This window comes from Crocuta crocuta, unplaced genomic scaffold (assembly GCF_008692635.1).
Source record: "Crocuta crocuta isolate KB4526 unplaced genomic scaffold, BGI_CrCroc_1.0 scaffold330, whole genome shotgun sequence".
Classification (NCBI taxonomy): domain Eukaryota; kingdom Metazoa; phylum Chordata; class Mammalia; order Carnivora; family Hyaenidae; genus Crocuta; species Crocuta crocuta.
In genome coordinates this window covers 1128730-1154201 of record NW_027530521.1, presented here as the reverse complement: position 1 = coordinate 1154201, position 25472 = coordinate 1128730, and the positions used below count along the sequence as shown (strand labels likewise).

General features: G+C 38.8%; 1 protein-coding gene, 1 non-coding gene and 1 pseudogene across 3 annotated transcripts in view; 2 read left to right on the top strand and 1 right to left on the bottom strand.

Annotated features, from left to right (window-relative positions):
• The window catches only part of CSTPP1 (centriolar satellite-associated tubulin polyglutamylase complex regulator 1), a 197601-nt gene that overhangs the window by 113728 nt on the left and 58401 nt on the right, over nt 1-25472 (top strand). The gene's annotated exons all lie outside the window — the stretch shown is intronic.
• On the bottom strand, nt 5886-5985 carry LOC144234241 (U6 spliceosomal RNA; annotated as a pseudogene).
• Nucleotides 7460-7544, top strand: TRNAE-UUC (transfer RNA glutamic acid (anticodon UUC)). Its single transcript has one exon. It is a non-coding gene; the product is annotated as a tRNA-Glu (tRNA).

Here is a 25472-nt window from a genome sequence, read left to right as displayed (position 1 = left end):
TTGGTTAAATGTCTGACTTTGGCTCAGGTCATGATCTCATGGTTTGTGGGTTCGAGCCCCACGTCAGGCTCTGTGCTGACAGCTAGCTCAGAGCCTGGAGCCTATTTCAGATTCTGTTCCTCCCTCTCTCTCTGACCCTCCCCTGCTCTCTCTCTCTCTCTCTCTCTCAGAAATAAATAAAACATTAAAAAAAATACTACTGCAGAACCTGAAAAAACACTTGGGCATATGGAAAGGCATACTATGTTCTTGGAAAGGAAGACTTAAAAATCATAAAGCTGTTGGTCCTCCTTAATTTGATCTATAATTAGTATGACCTCAGTAAAAAAATGCTAACGGATTTTATTTTGCTTGTTGGCTTATTTTGTCAAGACAAGTTGCTTATAAAGTTTACACAGAAAAACTAAATAGACTAGAATAACCAGCAATATCCTGAGAAAGAAAAGAAATAGTGGGGCACTAGCTCTGCCAAATATTAGAATCTATTATAAGGCTATAAAATTTTATTAACAATAGCTAACACAAAACACTGTGTGCCAGGTACTGGTCTAAGTACTTTAGATAAAATAATTCATTTAACCCTCACAACCGCTCATTGTAATGAATTTGCTCAGACTCACAGAGCCAGTAAGTGGCAGAGGTTGAACTTAAGCTCAGAAAGTTGGCTCCAGTATACGTGCTCTTCATCATTATGCTATACAAACATTCATTATTGGCACATGAATAGATAAGTAAAAATCAATGGGCCAGAATGGAGAAGCTCAAAATTTGACCCAAATGTGAAAGTGGAGTTAACCAATGTTGGGGGAGGGAGGGCATTTTAAATCAATGAGCTCAATTAGTAACAATCTTTAAAAAAAAAATTAAGTTGGATTTCTTCCTTACACCTTATATGAAAATAAATTCCAGATGGATCAAAAGTTTCAATGTAAAAATTGAAACCATAAATATACTCACAGAAACCACAGGAAAATGTTTTTATAATCTCACAGAGAGAAATGCCTTTCTAAATATGAATGACATCAAAAACCCTGGAAGCCATAAAAGAAACTATTGATGTATTATTTCACTAGATAAAAAAGGATGAAAAATCGGCTTGACCAAAAAACCCTGTAAATAAGAACAAAAGATTAACAGCAAACATGGAAAGGTATTTGCAACTTATATTACAGATGACGGGCTAATTTCATTACATACAGAGTTCCTAAAAATCAACTATAAAAATATTGGGGCGCCTGGGTGGCTTAGTTGGTTAAGCATCTGACTTTGGCTTAGGTCATGATCTCATGGTTCGTGGGGTAGAGCTCTGCGTTGGGCTCTGTGCTGATAGCTCAGAGCCTGAAGCCTGCTTCGGATTCTGTCTCCCTGTCACTCTTCCCCTCCCCCGCTCACATGTTTTTTCTCTCTCTCTCTCAAAAATAAACATTAAAAGATTTGTTTTTTAATTAAAAAAATTTTTAAATAATAAATTGAGATAAAACTGAATGCCATACAATTTACCCGTTTAAAGTGTACAATTCAAGGGCTCCTGGGTGGCTCAGTTGGTTGAGCTTCTGACTTCAGCTCAGGTCATGATCTCATAGTTTGTGAGTTCGAGCCCTGCATCGGGGTGCTGTTGGTGCAGAGCCTGCTTTGGATCCTCTGTCTCCCCCTCTCTCTGCCCCTTCCCTGCTCACACATGTTTTATGTCAAAAATAAATAAACATTTTTTAAAAATCTAAAAAAAAATTTGTACAATTCAGTGGCTTTTTAGTATATTCTTATACAGTTGTACAATCATCACCACAATCAATTTTAGAATATTTTCACCACCAATTCCGCCCGTTCCCCCACAAAACCCCATACCTAATTAGCACCAACTCTAATTACTACTTACTTACTACTTGACCCCCACCTACCCACTCCTACCCCAAGCAACCACTAATTTACTTTCTGTCTCTTTGGATTTGCCTATTCTGAGCATTTCATATAGACAGAGTCATATAATAAGTGGGCTTCTGTGTCTGGTTTCTTTCACTTAAAATAATGGTTTCAAGGTCTATCCATTCTATAGTGTATATGCATACTTCATTCCTTTTTATGGCCAAATAATATTCCATTGTATATGGATGTATCACATTTGTTTATCTACTCCTCTTTGGACAGATATCTGAGTTGTTTCTTCTTTTTGGCTATTATGAATAATACTGCTATGAATATCTGCACTCAAGTTTTTGCGTGAACATTTGTTTTCATTTCTCTTGCATACATGCCTAGAAGTGGAATGCTTGGTCATATGGTAATTCTATGTGTAATTTTTTGAGGAACCACTTGACTGTTTTCCAAAGTAGCTGCATCATTTTACATTCCCACAAGGTATAGATTATGGCTTCCCCACCTTCTTGCCAACACTTGATATTATCTGTCTTTTTTATCATAAGCATCCTAATGGGTATGAAGTAGTATCTCATTATGCTTTTGATTTATATTTCACTCATGACTAATGATGTTGAGCATCTTTTCACATGCATATCGGTCATTTGTATAACTTCTTTGGAAAAATATTCATCTACATTGTGGTATGTACCAACACGTTTGTTCCTTTTTATTGCTGAGTAGTATTCCATTATATGAATATAACACTGTTTGTTTTTTGTTCACCTGTTAATAAACAGGTGAATTATGTAGTTTTTGGCTACTATCAATAAATCCTCTATGAACATTTGTCTACAAGTCTTTTTGTGCACATATCTTTCCCCATCTTTTTCCCCATCTTTATGGTGATATAATTGACATGTAACGTTTAAGTTTAAGGTGTACAAAGCGATGATTTGATACATATATATATACTGCAAAATGATCACCACAATAAGGTTAGTCAACACCTCCATCACCTCACATAAGCACCTGTTTTTTTGTGTTTTGTTGTTGTTGTTGTTGTTTTGTGTGGTAAAAACATTTAAAATTTGCTTTCTTAGCAACTTCAAGTATATAATACAGTATTCTTAAGTATAATCATTACGCTATATATTACATTCCCAGACTTGTTGATCTTATAACTAGAAGTATAACCCTTTGATCAACATCTCTACATTTCTCTCACCCCACAATTCCTGGTAACCACCATTCTAGTCTCTATTTCAATTAGTTTGGCTTTTTTAGATTCCATATATATATATATTTTTTTAATTTTAGAGAGAGTGTGTGAGTGGGGGTGGGGGCGGGGACAGAGGGAGAGAGAGAGAGAGAGAGAGAGATTGAGAGAGAATATCCCAAGCAGGGTCCATGCTCAACATGGAGCCTGATGCGGGACCCAACCCATGACCTCAGATCACCACCTGAGCCAAAATTGAGAGTTGGGTGCTCATCTGACTGAGCCACCCAAGCACCCTATATTCCATATATAATTTGAGATAATATAGCATTTGTTTTTCTCTGTCAGACTTATTTTACTTAGCATAATGCCTTCAGGATCCATCCATGTTATTGCCGAAGGCAAGATTTCCTTCCCTTTTATGGCTGAATTGTATTCCACGATATACATAGACTACATTTGCTTTATGCATTTGTATGTCAACACTTAGGTTGTTCCATATCTTGAATATAGTGAATAATGTTGTAATGAACATGAGAGTGCAGATATGTCTTTGGGATAGTGATTTCATTTCCTATGGATATATACCCAGATGTGAGATTGTTGAATGATATGATAGTTCTATTTTTAACTTTTTGAGGAACTTCATACTGTTTCCCAGAATGGCTGTACCAATTTACATTCCCCTCAACACAACTGTTTTATATATATGTTGGCCATTAATATGTCTTCTTTGGGAAATGTCTATTCAGGTTCTCTGCCCATTTTTTAATAGGATTATTTGGATTTTTTGCCATTGAGTTGTATGAGTTCCTATGTTTGGCTATTGATGACTTATCAGATATATGGTTTGCAAATATTTTCTCTCATTCTTTAGGTTGTCTTTTCATTTTGCTGACTGTTAATTTTGCTGTGCAGAGGCTTTTGAATTTGATACAGTCCCACTTATTTACTTTTTGCTTTTGTTGCTTGCACTTTGGTATTACATCCAAAAAATCATTGCCAAGACCAATGTCAAGGAGCTTTTCCTCTGTGTTTTCTTCTAGAGTTTTATAGTTTTCAGGTCATCCATTTCAAGTTAATTTTTGTGAGTGGTGTAAGATACGGATCCGATTTCATTCTTTTGCATATGAATATCTTGTTTTCCTGACATCAGCATCATTTATTGAAGAGACTGTCCTTTTCCCTTTGAGTATTCTTGGCTCCCTTGTTAAAGTTAGTTCACTGTATATGCGTTAGTTCACTGTATACGCTGTTGATTCTGTTCCATTGGTCTGTGTATCTGTTTTTATGCCAGTACCAACCTGTTTTGATTATATTAGCTTTGTAATATAGTTTGAAATCACAAAGTACGATGCCTCCTGCTCTGTTCTTTCTTAGGATTGATGTAGCTATTCAGGGTCTTTTGTAGTTTCATATGAATTTTAGAAGTTTTTTTCCACTGCTGTGAAAAATGCCATTGGAATTTTGATGGGGAATTGAATCTACAGATAGCTTTGAGGAATAGGAACAGTTTAACAACATTAACTTCCAGTTCATGAATATGGATATCTTTCCATTTGTTTGTGTCTTCTTCCATTTGTTTTCACAGATTTTTCACCTCTTTGATTAAATTTACTCCTAAGTATTTTATTCTTTTTGATACTATTGTAAATGGAATTGTCTTCTTTATTTCTTTTTCAGATAACTTAAGATAACTTACAAAAATGCAACAGATTTTAGTATGTTGATTTTGTGTCTTGCAACTTAACTAGATTGATTTATTGGTTCTATCTGTTTTTGGATGGGTTTTGGGGGGTTTTTTTGGTTTTTTGGTTTTTGGTTTTGAGAAAGAGAGAGAGCGAGAGCACACACAAGCTGGAGAGAGGGGCAGACAGAGAGAGAGAGAGAATCCCAATCAGGCTCCATGCTCAGTGCAGAGCCTGATGAAGGGCTCAATCCCGTGACCCTGGGATCATGACCTAAGCCAAAACCAAGAGTCGGATGCTCAACTGACTAAGCCACCCAACTGCCCCTGGATGGATTTTTTTTTTTAAGATTTTTCCATGTAAAGTGATATCATCTAGAGACAATTTTACTTATTTTTAAAAAAAAAATTTTTTTAAGTTTATTTATCTTTCAGAGAGACACAGAGCACAAGTGGGGGAGGGGCAGAGAGAGAGGGAGACACAGAATCTGAAGCAGGCTCCAGACATGAGGCTCAAACCCACGAACCACAAGATCATGACCTGAGCTGAAGTCGGACACCTAACTGACTGAGCCACCAGGCACCCCTTGCTTCCTCCTTTCCAATTTAAATGGCTTCCATTTCTTTTTTCTTCCCTAGCTTCTCTGGCTAGGACTTCCAGTACTGTGTTGGAAAGGAGTGGTCCTGTTCATGATCTTAGAGGGAGAGCTTTCAGTCTTTCACCATTATGTTAGCTGTGGGTCATAAATGGCCTTTATTTTGTTGAAGTACATTTCTTGTATACCAAATTTGTTTTGAGTTTTTTATGAAAGGATGCTTAACTTCATGGGCATATGTTTTTATTTCTCTTGGGTAAATATCTAAGGGTGGAATTGCTGGCAGACTTTTTCCAAGTAGTTATACTGTTTTACATTTCTAACAGCAATGTCTGAAAAATCCCAGTTGTTACACATCCTTGCTAACATTTGGTGTGGTCAGTCTTCTTTTCCCCCATAGCTTATTTATTGAGATATAATTTATTGAGATATAACAGACATATAACATTGTATAAGTTTAAGGTGTACAGTGTGATGATTTTATATATACATATTGTGAAATGATTATCACCATAGGGTTAGTTTTTAAAAGAATATGGAACACTTCACAAATTTGCCTGTCATACTTGCTCATGGGCCATGCTAATCTCTGTATTGTACCAATTTTAATATATATGTTGCCAAAACAAGCACAGACTTAATTTTAGCCTTTCTGTAAATATGAAGTGGTATCTCATTGTGGTTTTAATTTGCATTTCCCTGATGCTTACTGATTTTGAACACTTTTTTTGTTGCTTATTGGCCATTTTCTTTGTAAAGGGCCTCTTAAAATCTTTTGCTCAGTTTTGGGTGGATTGTTTTAATTATTGTATAGTAGGAGTTCCTTATAACCAGTATATTCTGGTTGCAAGTCAGATATTCATATTGCAAATATTTCTACCATTCTTTGGCTTGTTTATTTCCTTAATGGTGCTCTCATTGAGCAGAAGTTTTTAAAGTCTGTTTTCTGCATTTTTTTCTTTTATGGGTAGTGTCTTCTGGGTCCAGTTTTTAAAAGCCTTTGCTACCCTAAGTTTGTGACAGTATTACCCTTCATTTTTGTCTAAAAGCATTAGAAATCTAGCTTTTATGTTTGGTCTATAACCCATCTTGAATCAATTTTTGTGGGTGGTTTGAGGTTGAGGTCAAGATCCGTTTTTGTACCATCTGGATAGCTAGTTGTTTATTCCAACACCATTTGTTGAAAAGACTGTACTTTTCCCACTTAATTGTTTTGGTTCCTTTGTTAAAAAAAAAAAAACATGATTGACTATGTGTGGGTGCATTTCTAGATTTTCTATTCTGTTCTACTGATCTGTTTGTTAAACTTTAGTTGTGATTAGTTTAGTTTTACAATAAGGTAGCATACACACCTCAACTTTGCCTTTTTCTAGATTATTTTGGTCATTAGAGGTCCCTTGCATTTCCATATAACTTTTGGAATAAACTTGTCAATTCCTACAAAAAACAAACAAACAACAAACAAACCTGGCAACAAGAATTTGATTGAGATTTGAAGACTACGTAGATCAATTTGGGGTGAATTGTCAGCTTCACAGTACTGAATCTTCCAATCCATGGACATAGTACATTTTTCCTTAGGTCTTCTTACATTTCTTTCAGCAATGCATTATAGCATTTAATATACAGATCTTACACATTTTATTAAAGTTATTTCTAAATATTTTATGTTTTGTTCTCCCATTATAAACAGTAGTTTTTAAATTTTATTTATTTATTTTGATAAAGCAAGAGAGCACCAGTGTGGGAGGAGTAGAGAGAAAGGGAGAGAGAATCTCAAGTTGATTCTGCACTGTCAGTTCAGAGCCTGATGCAGGGCTCTAACTCACAAACTGTGAGATCATCACCTGAGCTGAAATCAAGAGTCGGACATTTAATCGACTGAGCTACCCCGGCGCCCCAATAGTATTATTTTTATAAATTATTTTCTTTACCAATTTTTCATTGTAAGGATATAGAATTATAGGAGCACCTGGGTGCCTCAGTCAGTTAAGCATCTGACTCTTGATCTCAGCTAAGGTCTTGAGCTCAAGGTCATGAGTTCAAACACTGGGCTCTGTGCTGAACATGAAGCCTACTTTAAAAAAAAGAGAGAATAGGGGCGCCCGGGTGGCTTAGTCGGTTAAGCGTCCGACTTTCGCTTGGGTCGTGATCTCACGGTTCGTGGGTTCGAGCCCCGCGTCGGGCTCTGTGCTGGCTGCCAGCTCAGAGCCTGGAGCCTGTTTCAGTCTGTGACTTCCTCTCTCTCTGACCTTCCCCTGCTCACGCTGTCTCTCTCTCGCCTAGAAATAAATAAAAAATATTTTAAATAAATAAAAAAAAAGAGAGAATATAGAAATATGATTGCTTTTTGTACATTATATCCTGTGACTTTGGTAAATTCATTTATTAGTTTGGTAAATTCATAGTTTCTTTGTAGATTCCTTAGAATTTTCTGCATGCAATATCATGTCATATGCAAATAGAAGCAGTTTTACTTCTTCCTTTCCAATCTTGTTAGGGGTCTTTCTTTTTTCTTTCTTTATTGAACAGAGTGGGACCTCATTACAATATTAAATAGAAGCGGTAAGCGCAAATAACACTGATTTGGCCAGAAAGTTTTCAGTCTTTAGAATTAAATATGAGTTTTTGCATGGATGCACTTTATTAGGTTGAGGAAGACTACTTTTATTCTTAGTTTGATGAGAATTTTTATTGTGAATTTGTATTCAGTTTTTTATTTTTCTGAATCTATTGAGTGACACATGATTTTCCCCCTTTCTGCTGTTCATGTGGATAAATCTACCTTAGTTATGATTTATTATCATTTTCATGTATCATTGGATTCCTTTAACATTTTATCAATAACTTTTGCATCTATCCAATGAGGTATTTTAGGCTACGGTTTTCTTTTCTTGTAATATCTTTGTCTGGTCTGAGTGTCAGGATTATTCTGACATTAAATCATTAATCATAAAAACATTATGATTAAACTCATAAAATGTAATTAGAAGTATTTCCTCCTGTCTTTTCTGAAAGAGTTTATATAAGATTGGTAATATTTTTTAAGTGTTTCTTTTTCTAAGAAGACTTGTACTTTTAAGTTAGGTTTAATGTGCTTCTTATAAGCTCTTTCCCTAACATTTCTCATACATATAATTATTTGCTTAAATTCTGCCTTTCTTGGGACACCTGGGTGGATAAGTCGGTTAAGCGTCCAACTTTGGCTCACATCATGATCTCATGGTTCGCAAGTTTGAGTCCTGTATTAGGCTCTTTGATGTCAGCAAAGACCCTGCTTTGGATCCTTTGTCCCCCCCTCTCTCCATCCCTCCCCTACTTGTGCTCTCTCTGTCTCTGTCTCTGTCTCTCTCTCAAAAATAAGTAAAACATTTTTTAAAATTCTGCCTTTCTTATTGGACTGTAAGCTCTGTGAAAGCATTTATGTCTTGCTTACCCTATGTTCCTAGCATCTAGCCAAGTGCCTAGTTCAAGGTATATATAAAATGAATATTTACTGAATTGCATTAAATTAAAGGGAAAATAGGAGACTAGGAAAACTGAGAATTGTGGCAAAATACTGAAGACAATGTAAAAAGTTTTCCTCTTACTTTTTTTATTTTAATTTTTTATTTATTTAAGTATATGGATGCACAATGTTACATTAGTTTCAGGTATACAACAGAGTAATTCAACATCTTTGTATGCTTTGCTGTGCTCACCACAAATGTAGTTACCATCTGTTACCATACAACTATTACAATATAACTGACTATATTTTATGATGTATGTTTTATTCCTGTGACATCTTCATTCTATAACTAGAAGCCTGTATTTCCTACTTCACTTCACCAATTTTTCCCATATCCATACCTCCCTCCCCTCTGGCAGCCATCAGTTTGTTTTCTGTATTAATAGATCTAATTATGCCTTTTGTTTGTTTATTAATTTGTTTTGTTTTTTAGATTCTACATATGAGAGAAATTACATGGTATTTGTCTTTCTCAGTCTGACTTATTTCACTTAGCATAATGCCCTCTAGGTCCATCCATGTTGTCACAAATGGCAAGATCCCATCCTTTTTATGGCTGTATAATGATTCATCACATACATATATGGTCCACATGTATGCACACACACACACACACACACACACGTAGCACATCTTCTTTATCCATGCATTTATTGATAGACACTTAAGTTGGCACATCTTGGCTATTATAAATAATGCTGCAATAAGCATAGGTGTGAATATATAAAAGTCTTCCTTATTTAAAGTTGATATTACAGCAGAAAGAACAATGAAGCCTAGATGGATGGTATTCTACTAATGAATGAAAGAAAAGAAGAAAACGTTCACCTCCTATTTTAATTTATTCTTCTCAGTTAAAGAGGGTATTTGGGGGAGGGGGGGTGCCTGGATGGCTCAATCAGTTAAGCTCTGACTTCGGCTTAGGTCATGATCTTACAGTTTGTGGGTTCGAGCCCCACATTGGGCTCTGTGTTGACAGCTCAGAGCCTGGAGCCTGTTTCAGATTCTGTGTCTCTCTCTCTCTCTCTGCCCCTCCCCCACTCATGATCTGTTTCTTTCTGTCTCAATAATAAATAAAAACATTTAAAAAGGGGGGGGGGGCGCCTGGGAGGCTTAGTCGGTTAAGCGTCCGACTTTCGCTTAACCGACTAAGGTTAAGGTTCCGCGAGGTCACGATCTCGCGGTTCGTGGGTTCGAGCCCCGCGTCGGGCTCTGTGCTGACTGCCGGCTCAGAGCCTGGAGCCTGTTTCAGTCTGTGACTCTCTCTCTCTCTGACCATCCCCTGCTCACGCTGTCTCTCTCTCTCTCCTAGAAATAAATTTTAAAAAAATATTTAAAAAAGAAAAAACAGGGTGTTTGTACTGGAAAAGATAAAATGAATAGTAGTTCCAGGGAATAAAATCAAACATAACTGAGATATAAGAGATCACTTAACTGCTTTAAAGGAACTCTCAAGTTTCTGGATCTAATTTACATTCCAGGGTACCGAGGCCCAGTGAATAAGCTGAGTGAACCACTGCTGGCAGTCTTTAGAAAGTGGAAATTGTGAGGGTGCCTGGGGGGCTCAGTCAGTTGAGCGTCCAACTTTTAATTTCCACTCAGGTCATGATCTCACTGTTCATGGGAGCAAGCCCTTCATTGGGCTCTGTGCTGACAGGATGGAGACTGCTTGGGATTCTCTCTCCCTCTCTCTCTGCCCCTCCCTCACTCATGCTTTCTCTCTCTCTCAAAATAAATAAACAAGAAAGAAAGAAAAAAAAGAAAAGAAAAGAAAGGAGGAAATTTTGCCCATCATGGGGAGGGGAGGGGTAGAGAGAAATTCCAAAGTCTGGAGTCAGGGACTCAATATTCACAAGGTGATTTCAGCAGACTGAAGGCTGGTGACCTTGACATCTATCTTGGGTGATATTCTTCGACTATTTATTAAAAAGAATCAATATCTGTACATATTCAGAAAAGGAAGCCGTGTTAACTGTAAGCCTATCAGAGTTTATTGAAGAAGAAGTTAGGGGAGAGAATGAGGGGAGGGAAGGGGAGAAGAGAAGAGGGAAAAGGAAAGAAAGAGAGCCCATGCTTCATGGGCAAGGAAGGCCTGCTTTCAACCGCAACTCTTTCACCTCTTAGTAAAATGACATTGGGCAAGTAACTGAATTTCTATAAGCCAAATTTCCCAATTGGTGAAATGGGAATAATAAGAGAACAACCAGGATAGTCCTGAGGTTTAAATCAAATAATGTGTCTAAAATGGTTTTTATTGCTCAAAATCAGTGATAACTGTGAAGTGACAGGAGTGATGGTACATGATGGTAACGGCAATGACACTGACGGAGAAGGGAATGACACAGTCTGTACAAACTTCCTCCCTTTGGGAAGGGATTACAAGATTGGTCAATCGGGAAAAAACTATACTTAGCATAGCTATGCTTATTATATTTGTTTAGTTTAATTGAATTTCAGCAGGAGCTTGACAGCCTCTCCATGATATCCTTATGTATAAGCAGAAGGAATCAAGGATGGATAATAAATAACTGGTTGAACAATCATACCAAAAATATGAAAATTAATGGGTTCAGATCATGCTAAAGGGACATCTCCAGAAGTAGAATTCTATGCTGTATCCTTAGCCCTTCTTTTTTTTTTTTTTTTTTTTCTTAACCCACTATTTGAATGAGAGCATTGACGGAAAGCTAATCAAAGTTGAGAGGGACAGCTAAGAAGCTGCCTAAAAGAAACAGGCTCTGAAAAGAGATAGTATAATATAAGTGGAGCAAATATGGTTGTGGTATCATGAGTCTGCAACCACTAGCTGTGTGGCCTTGAGTAAATTAAGTAACCACCTGAGCCTTTGTTTTCTCATAATACCACTCATCCCATTGTGAGAATAAAAAAATATGTGTGTGTGTGTGTGTGTGTGTGTGTTAGTTATCTATTGCTTTGTAATTAAATTACCCCAAACCTTAGAGGTTTAAAACAATAAATATTTAGTATTTCGCACTGTTTCTAAGCATCAGGAATGCAGAAGCAACTTGCTTAGATGGTTCTGAGTCCAGGTCCCTCGTAAGATTGAAATCAAGATTTAGGTTGGGGCTGCAGCCATCTGAAGTCTTGCTCCCTTATATCACCGTTGGCAGGAGACCTCAGCAGTTCACATGTTCCTCATGGTTGTGGCAGTAGCTTCCCCAGAAAGGTGATCTCAGAGAGAGCAAGCAGGAAGCCCCAGTGCCTCTTATGACCTATTCTCTGAAGTCACACCGTCACTTTCATTTCTGTTCGTTAGAAGCGAATCAGTAAGGAAATTAACAATAGAACTCCCCTATGACCCAGCAATAGCACTGCTAGGAATTTACCCAAGGGATACAGAAATCCTGATGCATAGGAGCACATGTACCCCAATGTTCATAGCAGCACTCTCCACAATAGCTAAAACATGGAAAGAGCCTAAGTGTCCATCAACAGACGAATGGATCAAGAAGATGTGGTTTATCTATACCATGGAATACTACATGGCAATGAGAAAAAATGAAATCTGGCCATGTGCAGCAACATGGATGGGCCTTGAGGGTGTGATGCTGAGTGAAATAAGTCAGGCAGAGAAGGACAAATATCATATGTTTGCATATATAGGAGGATTAGGAGGAACTTAACGGAGGACCATGGGGGAGAAGAAGGGGGGAAATGGTGGGGGAAAGGGAGAGAGGCAAACCATGAGAGACTCTTGAATGCTGAGAACAAACTGAGGATTCATGGGTGTGGGGGGGGGAGGGGGGAGATGGGCATGGAGAAGGGCACTTGTGGGGATGAGCACTGGGTATTATATGGAAACCAACTTGACAATAAACTACTTGTAAAAAAAATGAATAAAACATTTAAAAACAAACAAACAAAAAAGAAAGAAAGAAAAAAAACACATTAAAAAAAGAGATCAGTATTGTTTGAATGTAAAAAAAAGAAGAAGCGGATCAGTAAGTTTAGCCCATACTCAAGGGGAAAGGAATTAGGATCCACCTTCAAAAGATTGTGTAGATGTATCTGAAAACCACCACAATATAAAAAGTACTCTATATAGTGCTTAACTCTTAGAAGATATCCCATATATGGGTCTTATCGGTATACACCTAACACTTGTACTCTTTACTATAAAGCCATTGTGGGCAGGACAAGAAAACCTCATGATTCTTCAGATTCCTGGAAAATATAGAGAAAGAAGCACCATGTATCACTATATCCATTACATCTGTTTTGTAAACTAACATGAATGGGCTGTGTTGCATGGAGAACAGTACTAATAAAAATACATTTTAGTAACACTTAATAGGTGTACCTAAAATGTATTGTCAACCTGTAAATACCAGTGACATGAATAATTTGAATGACAGTTCACCCAAAAATTTATTTTGTTTGGTTTTATTAAGAATTTTATACTTAAATGTAGGTATGGCTCATCTGAGAATTCATTGAATTTTAATTGTGTAATATACCAACTTGTCTTTCTGAGTGCCCTGGTCTCCTTTCCACTTAAAAAATGGGCCACAGCTGGGGCACCTGAGTGGCTCAGTTGGTTAAGCATCCAACTTCGGCTCAGGTCATGATCTCAGTCTGTGAGTTCGAGCCCCACATTGAGCTCAATGCTGACAGCTCAGAGTCTGGAGCCTACTTCAGATTCTGTCTCCCTCTCCTTCTTTGCCCCTCCCCCACCCACACTTGGTCGGTCTCTCCCTCTCTCTCAAAAATAAATAAACATTAAAAAATGGGCCACAGCTAAGTCTGAGAGAGAGGCTCCAGACTACAGCAAAGACTTGCTAATTCACACACCTTCCCTGAGGGCAAGAAGCAATTTGGGGAAGAAATAAACCAACAAACAAAAAAGTATTTTATCAACAAAGGGCTTAATTAAGCAGCAGGGTTAATGTTGACAATAAAAATGTAGAAGCAAGAATTAATATGGCTAAATCACTGGGTAATCTAGATTTCCTCTGTTTATGTATACAGTTGTATACATATGGGTACAAAATGTCCATTAGTAGCCTTAAGGATTGTCTGATGTTCATTGTAAACAAAAACATGAGAACTCTCTAACTCCAGGTAGACAAAGTAATTTCTGGGTCATTTTGATAAGATAAGATCATTAAAGGGAAGATATTTTCACACCTTAAACCGATTAATTTTCTAGTCTTTTGATTTGCATTAAACATGAAACAAATCCTCAGGCTAGAGTCTGACATGGTTGAATGCTTTAATATCTTACCAGCATAGCAGTCAAACTACTAAGGTGTTCAAAATATAGTCACTAATTTGAAAGTAAATAAAAATGACCCCTGAAGAGCTAGTGTTTACAGATTTTATATGTGTCTTGGTAGGCAGGGCAGGAAGTCTCTTAAGCATTTCAAAGGGAGCCTCTTATAAATGCATCATCTTCAAATACTGATCAGGTCATCGGCTGCAGATAAAAAATAGTGAGAGTGATCTAAAGTCTTGCTAGCCTTAGCCACTCAATTAGGTTCCTAGATCCAATTCCAACGTGGAGGGTGGGGGCTTCCCACACAACACCCAAGCAGGGTGTCCAAGAATTCAACTTAGTTCACCTCAATTCTGACACTCTCCACCTGGAAATAACATCAGATTCCACAGGGTAAGGGTTCTGCCCCTCGCCTCCTTACTTCAGATGCCAGTTGCAAGCCCAGGTTGTTACCTGTACTTTTGACCAGTTAACTATAAATCACAGGTTACCAGTACTTCCCCCTCAGGTTTGAGTAACTTGCTAGAGCGGCTCACAGAACTCAAAGAAACATTCTACTTCCTGGGTTATTACCAATTTATCATAAAAGGATATAACGCAGGAACAGATGAAAGAGATACATAAGGTAAGGTATGGGGAAAGGGTGCTGGGCTTCCCTGCCCTCTCTGATGCACCACTCTCCCCAAAGCTCCCCGTGTTCACCAACCCTGCAGCTCTCAGAACCCCATCCTTTGGGGTTTTATGAAGGCTGTGTTACATAGGTGTGGTTGATGAAATCACTGGCTTTTGGAGGCAGAGCTCAATCTACAGCCCATCTCTCCTCCCTGGCAGTAGGCGGATGGGACTGAAAGTTCTAACCCTCTAATCACAAGGTTGGTTCTGGCAACCACATCTTTAGGTGCTTTCAAAAGTCACCTCATTCGCATAACAAAAGACACCTTGATCGCTCTCAACACTTAGGAAATTCCAAGGGTTTTGGGAGCTGTGAGCCAGGAACTGTGCACAAAGACCAAATACATATGAGAAATATATTGTGGTCATCCTAATGACCAAATGTATATTTTGTATAAATCACAACGTCACAGCCACACACTGACGGTCATGATAAATGTTATCAGGAAAGACAGTCACTGGAGATCCAACCGGCGAAGAGAAAATTCATATTAAAAACAGTATTTTAAGGTCATTTACCATGTAGCAGACAAATAAATGATTTTATCAATCTTTTTGCTCCTTGAGGATATCTTTCTATTATGTTCCAGGACAATAAGCCATATGCATAATGTTGAGCCAGAATTAATAAGCAAAGGGTAACTATGTTTACTATTATCTTCTTAGTAAGATAGGGAAGTTTGTGATGCGGTTTAGAGATACTCCTATCCAATGTGCTTAAAATTGGGAAAAAAGGGGAGCCTGGGTGGCTCAGTTGGTTGAGTGTCTGACTTCAGCTCAGGTCATGATCTCACGGTTTGTGGATTCGAGCCCTATGTCAGGCTCTGTGCTGACAGCTTGGAACCTAGAGCCTGCCTTCAGATTCTGTGTCTCCCTCTTTCTCTGACCCTCCCTGCTCATGCTGTGGCTCTCTCTCTCTCAAAAATAAATAAAAAACATTAAAAAAAAATTTTTTTAATTGGTAAAAAAATTTTTGACATCTGAATAAGCTTTTTACTTATATCTTATATAGAATGCTATAGACTGCACATAGAGGGGGTCACGAGCGGCCTCTAGAAATACTGCGCACTGATTCAGCATCAGAAGGGCTGCACATCCTGTTCCACAAATAATAAAATAATTATAATAACAAGCATCATTTAAATATGTCAGGAACTGTGTTAAATCTTTTCATGCATTACAGTGTTGAATCTTCTCAACCACCATTTGAGAAAATATTATCATCTCTGGTTTAAAGATGAGCAAGTTGGGGAACCTGGGTGGCTCAGTTGGTTGAGCGTCTGACTTCAGCTCAGGTCATGGTCTCATGCATGGTTCGTGGGTTCAAGTCCCGCATCGGGCTCTGTGCTGAGAGCTCAGAGCCTGGAGCCTGTTTCAGATTCTGTGTCTCCCTCTCTCTCTGACCCTCCCCTGCTCACGCTGTCTCTCTCTCTCTCTGTGTCTCTCTCTCTCAGAAATAAATAAAACATTTAAAAAAAATTTTTTTAAAAAGACGATCAAGTTGAAGCAGAGCAGATAAATAATTTAACATTGTTTAAATAAGTGATAGAGCCCAGAAACAATATGAGGTCTGGGTACCTCCATCCAGGTTTACTATCACAGCCTAAGTGTTTATGGTGATGAGGAATACCCTTTGTGAGGAAGAATGATACAGTACCTTCTAATTTATTTTCAAAGAATAAGTGAGGATCCTCTCCTTTATTTCTTACTTACTTACTTACACGACCCTTTGTTTTCTCTCACCCGGTGGTAAACTGAATAATGGCACCCAAAGATACCCAAGTCTAATGCCTGGAACTTGGGAATGTCATTTTATTTGGCAAGCAGAACTTTGCAGATAGGATTAAGTTAAGGATCTTGAGATGGGGGAGATTATCCTGGATAATATAATCACTTGTAAGTGGCAGACAAGGTTTGATGACAGAAGAGGAAAAAGTGTGAAAGTCGAAAGCACTGGGAGGAAAGGGCCACAAGCCAAGGAGTGAGGGACAGCCTCTAGAAGACGGAAAAGCCAAGGAAACAGTCTCCCCCAGAACGTCCAGAAGGAACCAGCCCTGCAGACACGTTGATGTTAGCCCCGTAAGACACATGTTGGACTCATGGCCTCCAGAACTGTTAAGAGAATAAATTTCAGTTGTTTCAAGCCACTAAGTTTGTGCTAATTTGTTACAGCAACCATAGGAATCTAATATACACCCTATATTACTGGCTTCATGGCTAATTTGCTTCCTACTTTGTCCCTGTGTTTTTCCTGCACTTTGTAATTATTTTATTACTTGCTTGAATTCAACTATAAAGTGTGTGAATAACATATATGTGAAAGCACTCTTTCAGATAAGTTTGAAGGAAGAGAGTAGAGAATTTAGCTAAGCTGCTCCATGGTTTTGCCACCTCAGCATCCAATTTGTTTGGCCTGCAGGGACCTTAAACTGACACTAGTCCCTTCGTGCAAGCCAGTGCTCTAGATTACAGCTGGCAGAGCCACCAGCAGTGGAGTTCGTGATGTGACTTCCCTAACAACCCTTGTGATCAACAGTCTCCCCTACTTCCCAGGGCCTTCCCCTTGTGCACCCCTTAAACAAGACTGCCATGGAACTCACTACAGCCTCACTGTTTTGGTTTAATTGACCAATCTGGTCTTAGCCTAGGAACCCCAAATCACTCCTCCCACAGACCTTAATAAAGGCACGTTGCCCCAGGCCCTGTCACTCTCTCTGTCTGCACCTTGCCTTGACCTTCCCATGTGGCCCCTCAAAGTGTGCTTTGTGCTTCTTCCAGGACCTGTCAGAAATACACATATCTATTTCAGTTTCTCTTGTGGGCTACTGTTGAACCAAGACTCACCATCTGGCACCTCATGCTCCACCTAATGTTAATTTAACAAAGTCATAGCAAAGGGATATTTTGAGAGAATATCCTGTGGCTATCCCATATCCCAGCCTTTCCTCTCACTGCAGTGGAAAAGGGAAAGTGTTGCGAGGTATATGATGAAAGGAAATCTTTCAGGATGAGGGATCAATGCACTTACAGAAAAACGCTGAGCAACAAGAGTCAAACTAATTCTTGATTCACATCTCTGACTAGAAATGGAATAGGTTTTCCCCACTCCCTTATTTGAAAATTTTCAAACCTACAAGAAGTTATAAAGACACCTCTATGCCCTTTACTTGGATTCACCAAATGCCAACATTTTATTACATTTGTGCATGATAGATAGATAGATAGATAGATAGATAGATAGATAGATAGATAGATCATTTGAAACTAAGTTATAGGAATCCTGACACCTTACGCCTACGTAACAGTAAGGGCATTCTCCTATTCTCTTGCATAATCCCTGTGTCATTATCACATTTTAGAAAATGATCAATTCCATACATCATCTAACATCTAATGCAAGTTACAATTTCCCTGATTGCTCTCAAATATATTTAGCTGTTTGTTTTCTGACCCGGGATAGAATCAAAGTTTACACATTGTCCTTGGTAACGTCTTTTTAGTTTCTTGTAATCTGGAATAAATCCTCTACTGTTTTGTTTTTCATGACATGTTTTTCTTGTTTTGCCTGACCTTCCCTGCACTCACTTGTAAATACCACAGGGACAGGGATTTTGGTCCCTTTTGTTCATTGCTATAGCCTCAGCATTGAGAATGGTGCCTGACACATATTAAGACTTAGTAAATATTTGTTGAATAAATAAATGAGTTAATGAATAAGTAATAAAAGCGTAATGAGTGTGACGAAAGGTGATTTAGAGGGTGTCAAGGGGACCAAGAAGCTAGTCTGTTGTTTGTATGTAACTCTTACCTGTGTTCCAGTTGAATATGTTCCAGGCTCGAGCAACAGGCTCATTTTGCAACTAAAATGGGAAGATATAAAATAATAAACATAAGTAAAAACTGAGTTAAAAAACACCCAATTGAAAAAAATTGGTCAAGAAAAAGAGTCATGATAATATGCACCTTAACAATAAAACTGCAAGACACTTGAATTGAATCTTGAGCACAGAATGATGTGACTCTAAAGAAGCTAAATTAGCCTCGGATTAATACGAGAACAGAGGCCATAAAAAGAAGGTGTTTGTTTTGCTCTGTGTATTCATTCTTTCATTCAATAAGTATTTTTAAAATTTTATTTATTTAGTTATCTCTACACCCACCATGGGGCTTGAACTCAATGACCCCGAGATCAAGAGTCGCATGCTCCTCCAACTGAGCCAGCCAGGTGCCCTTCAACAAGTGTTTATTGAGTGCCTGCTGTATGCCAGACACTAGTTTATAGGTTCCTGAAGGTCATCTGTTTTAACCGTGCACTAATAGGGGAAAGATAGTTTCATTTTCAAGTGAAGGAAGTTAATTACCACAGAAATAAAACTATTGTGTTATTTGGAGACATTTTAATTGTATTGCTTGACTTAAAAATTGCTTGTTTTCGGGACACCTGGGTGGCTCAGTTGGCTAAGCGTCCGACTTCAGCTCAGGTCATGATCTCCCGGTTCGTGGGTTCGAGCCCCATGTCGGGCTCTGTGCTGACAGCCAGCTCAGAGCCTGGAGCCTGTTTCAGATTCTGTATCTCCCTCTCTCTCTGACCCTCCCCTGCTCATGCTGTCTCTCTCTCTCAAAAATAAATAAACATTTTAAAAATTTTTAAGAAAATAAATAAATAAAAATTGCTTGTTTGCGGTCCATCATTCTAATTAGAGAAATACATCTCCGAGAGGAAACAGCCTACCATTGACATGACCATGACAAAGTACAGGAATCTCTGCATCTTTTTCCTGAAGGAACTTTCCCATGATTGTTTAGAGCAGCCTGAGGAGGCTTCTGTAACACTTACCAACCACTGAGGGGAACAAAAGAGACTATGCTGGATGAGTTTTTTAAAGGCCATAAGGAGTGAGTCTTGTTTGAGTGGCCAACGTGAGACAGGATTTCATCTGTGAACTTTGTTTTCTTGTCCGACTCCAGTTTCCACAGGTTTCCGTCTTCCTTTGCTCTCCAGTCGAAAGGAAAAATACATGATTATTAGAAATACTGGAGCTGGGGCGCCTGGGTGGCTTAGTTGGTTAAGCGTCCGACTTTCGCTTAGGTCATGATCTCGCGGTTCGTGGGTTCGAGCCCCGCGTCGGGCTCTGTGCTGACAGCCAGCTCGGAGCCTGGAGCCTGTTTCAGTCTGTGACTCCCTCTCTCTCTGACCCTCCCCTGCTCACGCTGTCTCTCTCTCTCCTAGAAATCAATAAAAACATTAAAAAAAAAAAAAAGAAAAGAAATACTGGAGCAGTAAATTGTTTGAGGGACTTGAAACACCCTTTTTCCTCTCCCTTCAAAGCTTTAAATGATACTTGCTGCATTGAAGCTTACAGATCATTAAAATAGGCCTACCAGGGTGATGTAATACATGTTTTAGTTTCAAAAAAAAAAAAAAAAACAACCAGAAACCTCCACCACACTAATCTTTGAGTCATGAAGAATTTTTCTTTTCTAATTTTAGCATTTTGGGGGCATTCCAGCACCTTTTCACCGCCTGCCATATACAAAACTCCCTTATATTCCATGAGCCAAAAACGAGCCTGGTGTCACCTCTAACGACTATGAATTCCTAGCCCATTTCAAATATATTCTTATTTGCTCACTTACTTCATTGTGAAGCAGCTCCCAAGGACTAGTGTCCTGGGAAAACAGAAGAAGAGCAGTAATTCTATGGGCATCGAGAGTACCATTACAAACCTGAATTTTTTTGCATCTTTGTGGCTTCAGTTGAGAGTAACTGTAGATTGGCGAAGACCAGGCTGCCTCCCAATTTGACGCTTGCTGAAGCTAAAGTCTACGGAGCACCCGGGTAGCTCAGTCAGTTAAGCATCTGACCCTTGATTTTGGCTCAAGTCATGATCTCACAATTGTGAGACCCAGCCCCATGTCTCTCTCTCAGAAAAAAAAAAGGGGGGGGAGGAGCTAAAAAACTACTTAACAACTAAGGATACCCTACTTCCTGTCACTTACTGGGAAGGAAACATAAAAGAGCCAAACTAACAAAAAAAGGAAATCACATTTGTTGAGTGCCTATAGTGAGGTAGGCATTGTGAAAGGCACTGTTTATTTATTTTTATTTATTTATTTAATTATCTTTTTTCTGATAATTTTATTTATTTATTTATTTATTTATTTTATTTTATTTTATTTACTTTAGAGAAAGAGAGCATGTGCTGGGGGAGAAGGACAGAGGAAGAGAAAGAGAGAATCCCAAGCAGGCACCAACGTCAGTGTGGAGCCTGACTCAGGTCTTGATCCAAGGACCCTGCTTGGGATTCTCTCTCCCTCTCTCACTGCCCCTCCCCCACTTGCATGCACACACATGAAAGCCCTCTCTCTCTTTCTCTCTCTTTCTCTTTCCCTCTCAAAATAGGTAAACATTAAAAAAATAAGAAGGGTGAAAGTACAAGAAGATATTTTGAGAGAGAGAGACCACATTCACGTAATTTTTATTATAGTTTGTTCTCATACTTGTTTTATTTTATTATTAGCTAATTATTGTTGATCTCTTACTATGCCTAATTTATAAATTAAACTTTACCATAGATATGTATGTATAGGAGATAACATATATAGGGTTCAGTACTATCCCCAGTTTCTGGCATCCACTGGGGGTCCTAGAATGTATCCTGTACAGATGATGGGGGTACTGCTGTATTGTACCTATATAATAGGCAGGAAAACTGAGGTTCATGACTAACTTGTTTGAGGACTACAACAGGTAGTGGAGAAGAAATTCTAAAACTGATTCTGTTTGGCTTCAAAGTTATACCCCTTCTACTACTTCTTTTTTCCTTCTTCTCTGACCAATCCTTCCCACTGTCTCTTGCTCCTCATCTTAGATGTTGGAATTTCCCAGTGTTCTATACTGGGCTCATTACTTTTCTCTCTACACATAGTTACTGAGCAGTCTTGTCTCTTTTGACTCTTCCCACTGCCTTAGGCAAATGACTTTTCAGTCTGTATGTCTGGCCCTGAATACCCCTGGAGCACCAATCCCATACATCCAGGGTCCTATCAGGCTCGTACATCTCTACTTGTGTGTCTGACAGTTACCTCATTTCTTTTTTTTTTTTTTTTTAAGATTTGTATTTATTTCTAGGAGAGAGAGAGAAAGATAGCGTGAGCAGGGGAGGGTCAGAGAGAGAGGGAGTCACAGACTGAAACAGGCTCCAGGCTCTGAGCTGGCAGTCAGCACAGAGCCCAACGCGGGGCTCGAACCCACTAACCGCGAGATCATGACCTAAGCGAAAGTCGGACGCTTAACCGACTAAGCCACCCAGGCGCCCCGACAGTTACCTCATTTCAACTTGTCAGAAGCAGAACTTCTCACCCTCACCCTTGGATCTGCCTGTCCCATTGGGTTCCTCACATCAGTTTCTAGAGTTATACTCTATCATTCTAAACTCCTCTTTCCTCTCTCCCTTCACATGTAGTCAGCTAAAAAGTCCCACTGATCCTCCCTTCAGAATAGTTCTTGAATCTCTGACCTTTCCTTCTGATTCCCATTATCATCACCCTAGTTCTTATTTGAACTTTTACTGTCTCTCTCATCCATTTTACTCCCTTTAGAGTCACATGATCTATATACAAAGAAAATCTGACTGTGTTGCTATTCTTCTTTTACTGAAAACCATGGAAAGGTATCCCCATCATCTATAGAATGAAGTACATAGGCTCTCTGTGGCCTGATCTCTGCCTTCCTCTTCAGCCTCATTTCCAGAAATGCTTGCCTTGCCTTAAAATCTACTCTTCAGTTTTACTGAACTCAATTACTGGTAGTTACCCTCGTCTCACATATTGTTTCCCATCAAGATGCCTTTGTTTAGGCCCTGCCAGAAGCACTACTACCCCATCTTTTCACCCAGAAAAACACGCACCTCAGTACTTATTTCTGGTAGCACCTTCTCTAGAACACCTTCCCTCAGCAGTCCTCTACCCACCCCCCCACCAGGTGGGCTAACCCTTGTCTTCTATGTTCTAAGCTCTCTGTCATTATATTATCAACATGTTTTGAAATCAGCTGTTTGTCTTCTCCATTAGACTTTAAGTTCTTTGGGCACAGAGACCATGCCATATTGAATTTTGTAATCCTGGTGAATAGCCCAATGCCTGACACAGAGAGAACTCTTACTATTTAACTTTTGTTTCCCCTCAGGAATAGAATTTAGTGATTCATCACTTACATATAATACCCAGTGCTCATCCCAGCCAGTGTCTTCCTTAATGCCCCTCACCCCTTTACCCCTTTCTTCCACCCAACATCCTGCCAGCAACCCTCAGTTTGTTCTCTGTATTTAGGAGTCTCTTACAGTTTGTCTCCCTCACTGTTTGTTTGGGTGGTTTTTTGGTTTTTGTTTTTGTTTGTTTGGTTTTTTTTTTGCTTCCCTTCTCTTACGTTCATCTGTTTTGTGTCTTAAATTCTACATGAGTGAAATCATATGATATTTATTTTTCTCTGACTGACTTATTTTGCTTAGCATAAACACTCTAGTTCTATCCACATTGTTGCAAATATCAAGATTTCATTTCATTTTCGTTGCTGAGTAATATTCCTTTGAGTATATATATCACATATTCTTTATCCATTCATCAGTCGATGGACATTTGGGCTCTTTCCATACTGTGGCTATTATCAATAGCACTGCTGTAAACATTGGGGTGCATGTGCCCCTTTGAATCACCGTTTTTTATCCTTTAGATAAATACCTACTAGTGCAATTGCTGGGTCCTTAGTCCTATTTTTAATTTTTTGAGGAACCTCCATACTGTTTGCCAGAGTGGCTGTACCGGTTTGCATTCCCACCAGAAGTGCAAAAGGTTTCCCCTTTCTCCCCCTCCTTGCCAACGTCTTTTGTTGCCTGAGTTGTTAATTTTAGCCATTTTGACTGTGTGAGGTGGTTATCTCATTGTGGTTTTGATTTGTATTTCCCTGATGATGAATGATGTTAAGCATGTGTCAGCCATCTGGATGTCTTCTTTGGAAAAGTGTCTATTCATGTCTTTTGTCCATTTCTTCACTGGATTTTTTGGATTTTGTTGGTTTGTTTGTTTGTTTTGGGTGTTGAGTTTGAGAAGTTCTTTATAGATTTTGGATACCAACCCTTTATCTGACATGTCATTTGCAAATATCTTCTTCTATTCCATCTTTTGCCTTTTAGTTTTGCTGACTGTTTCCTTCACTGTGCAGAAGTTCTTTATCTTAATGAGGTCCCAGTGGGTCATTTTTGCTTTGTTTCCCTTGCCTCTGGTAAGGTAAGAAGTTGCTGCGGCCAAGGTCAAGGTTGCTGTGGCCAAGGTTGTTGCCTGTTTGCTCCTCTAGGATTTTTTTTTTAATGTTTTATTTATTTCTGAGAGAAAGAGACAGCATGAACAGGGGAGGGTCAGAGAAAGAGGGAGACAGAGAATCTGAAACAGGCTCCAGGCTCTGAGATAGCTGTCAGCATAGGGCCTGACATGGGGCTTGAACCCACGAACCATGAGATCATGACCTGAGCTGAAGTCGGACGCTTAACTGACTGAGCCACCCAGGCGTCCCGCTCCTCTAGGAGTTTTATGGCTCCTGTCTTATGTTTAGGTCTCTCATCCATTTCGAGTTTATTTTTGTGTATGGTTTAAGAAAGTAGTACAGAGTCATTCTTCTGCATATCACCGTCCAGTTTTCCTAATACCATTTGCTAAAGAGACTGTCTTTTTCCCATTGGATATTCTTTCCTGCTTTGTCAAGGATTAATTGGCCATATGTTTGTGGGTTTATGTCTTGTGTTCTCTATTCTGTTCCATTGATATCTGTGTCTGTTTTTGTGCCAGTACCATACTGTCTTGCTGATTACAGCTTTGTAATACAGCTTGAAGTCCAGAACTGTGATGCTTCCAGCTTTTGTTTTCTTTTTCAGAATTGCTTTGGCTATTCAGGGTCTTTTCTGGTTCCATAAAAATTTTAGGATTGTTTGTTCTAGCTCAGTGAAGAGTGCTGGTGTTATTTTGATAGGGATTGCACTATTTAACTTTAATTGAACAAAAACATGCTATCTCTCAAAAATGACTTCTACATTGGAGACTCAAACCAGACCCTTCTCTAGGTAGATTAAATCTGACAACTATTTAAACAAAAGGACATCAACCACACCAAAAAACAAACAACCTGATTAAAAACCCCGATTAAAAACCCGATTGCTGATTTAAAAATGGGCAAAGATCTTGAACAGACATTTCTCCTAAGAATATATCACAAATCACAGTCAGCCATGAATGAAATGAAAGGATGCAATGAAAGATGCTCAATATCACTACTCATTAGGGAAGGGCAAACCCAAACTACAAAGAAATACCACTCCACACCCATACTAGGATGGCTAGTATTAAAAACAACAACATAACAGAAAATAACAAGCATTGGCAAGGATGTGGATAAACAGGAACCCTGTGTACTATTGGTGGGATTGTAAAATGGGTACAGATACTATGGGAAAACATGTGTTGGTTCTTCAAAAAATTGAAAGTAGAATGACCGTGTAATAAGTCAGCGATTCCATCTCTGGGTATATACTCAAAAGAACTGAAAGCAGGGTCTCAAAGAGATATCTGCACACCCATGTTCATGGCTGCATTATTCACAATAGCTAAAATGTGGAAGGAACCCTGTTGTCTATCAGCAGATTAGTAGA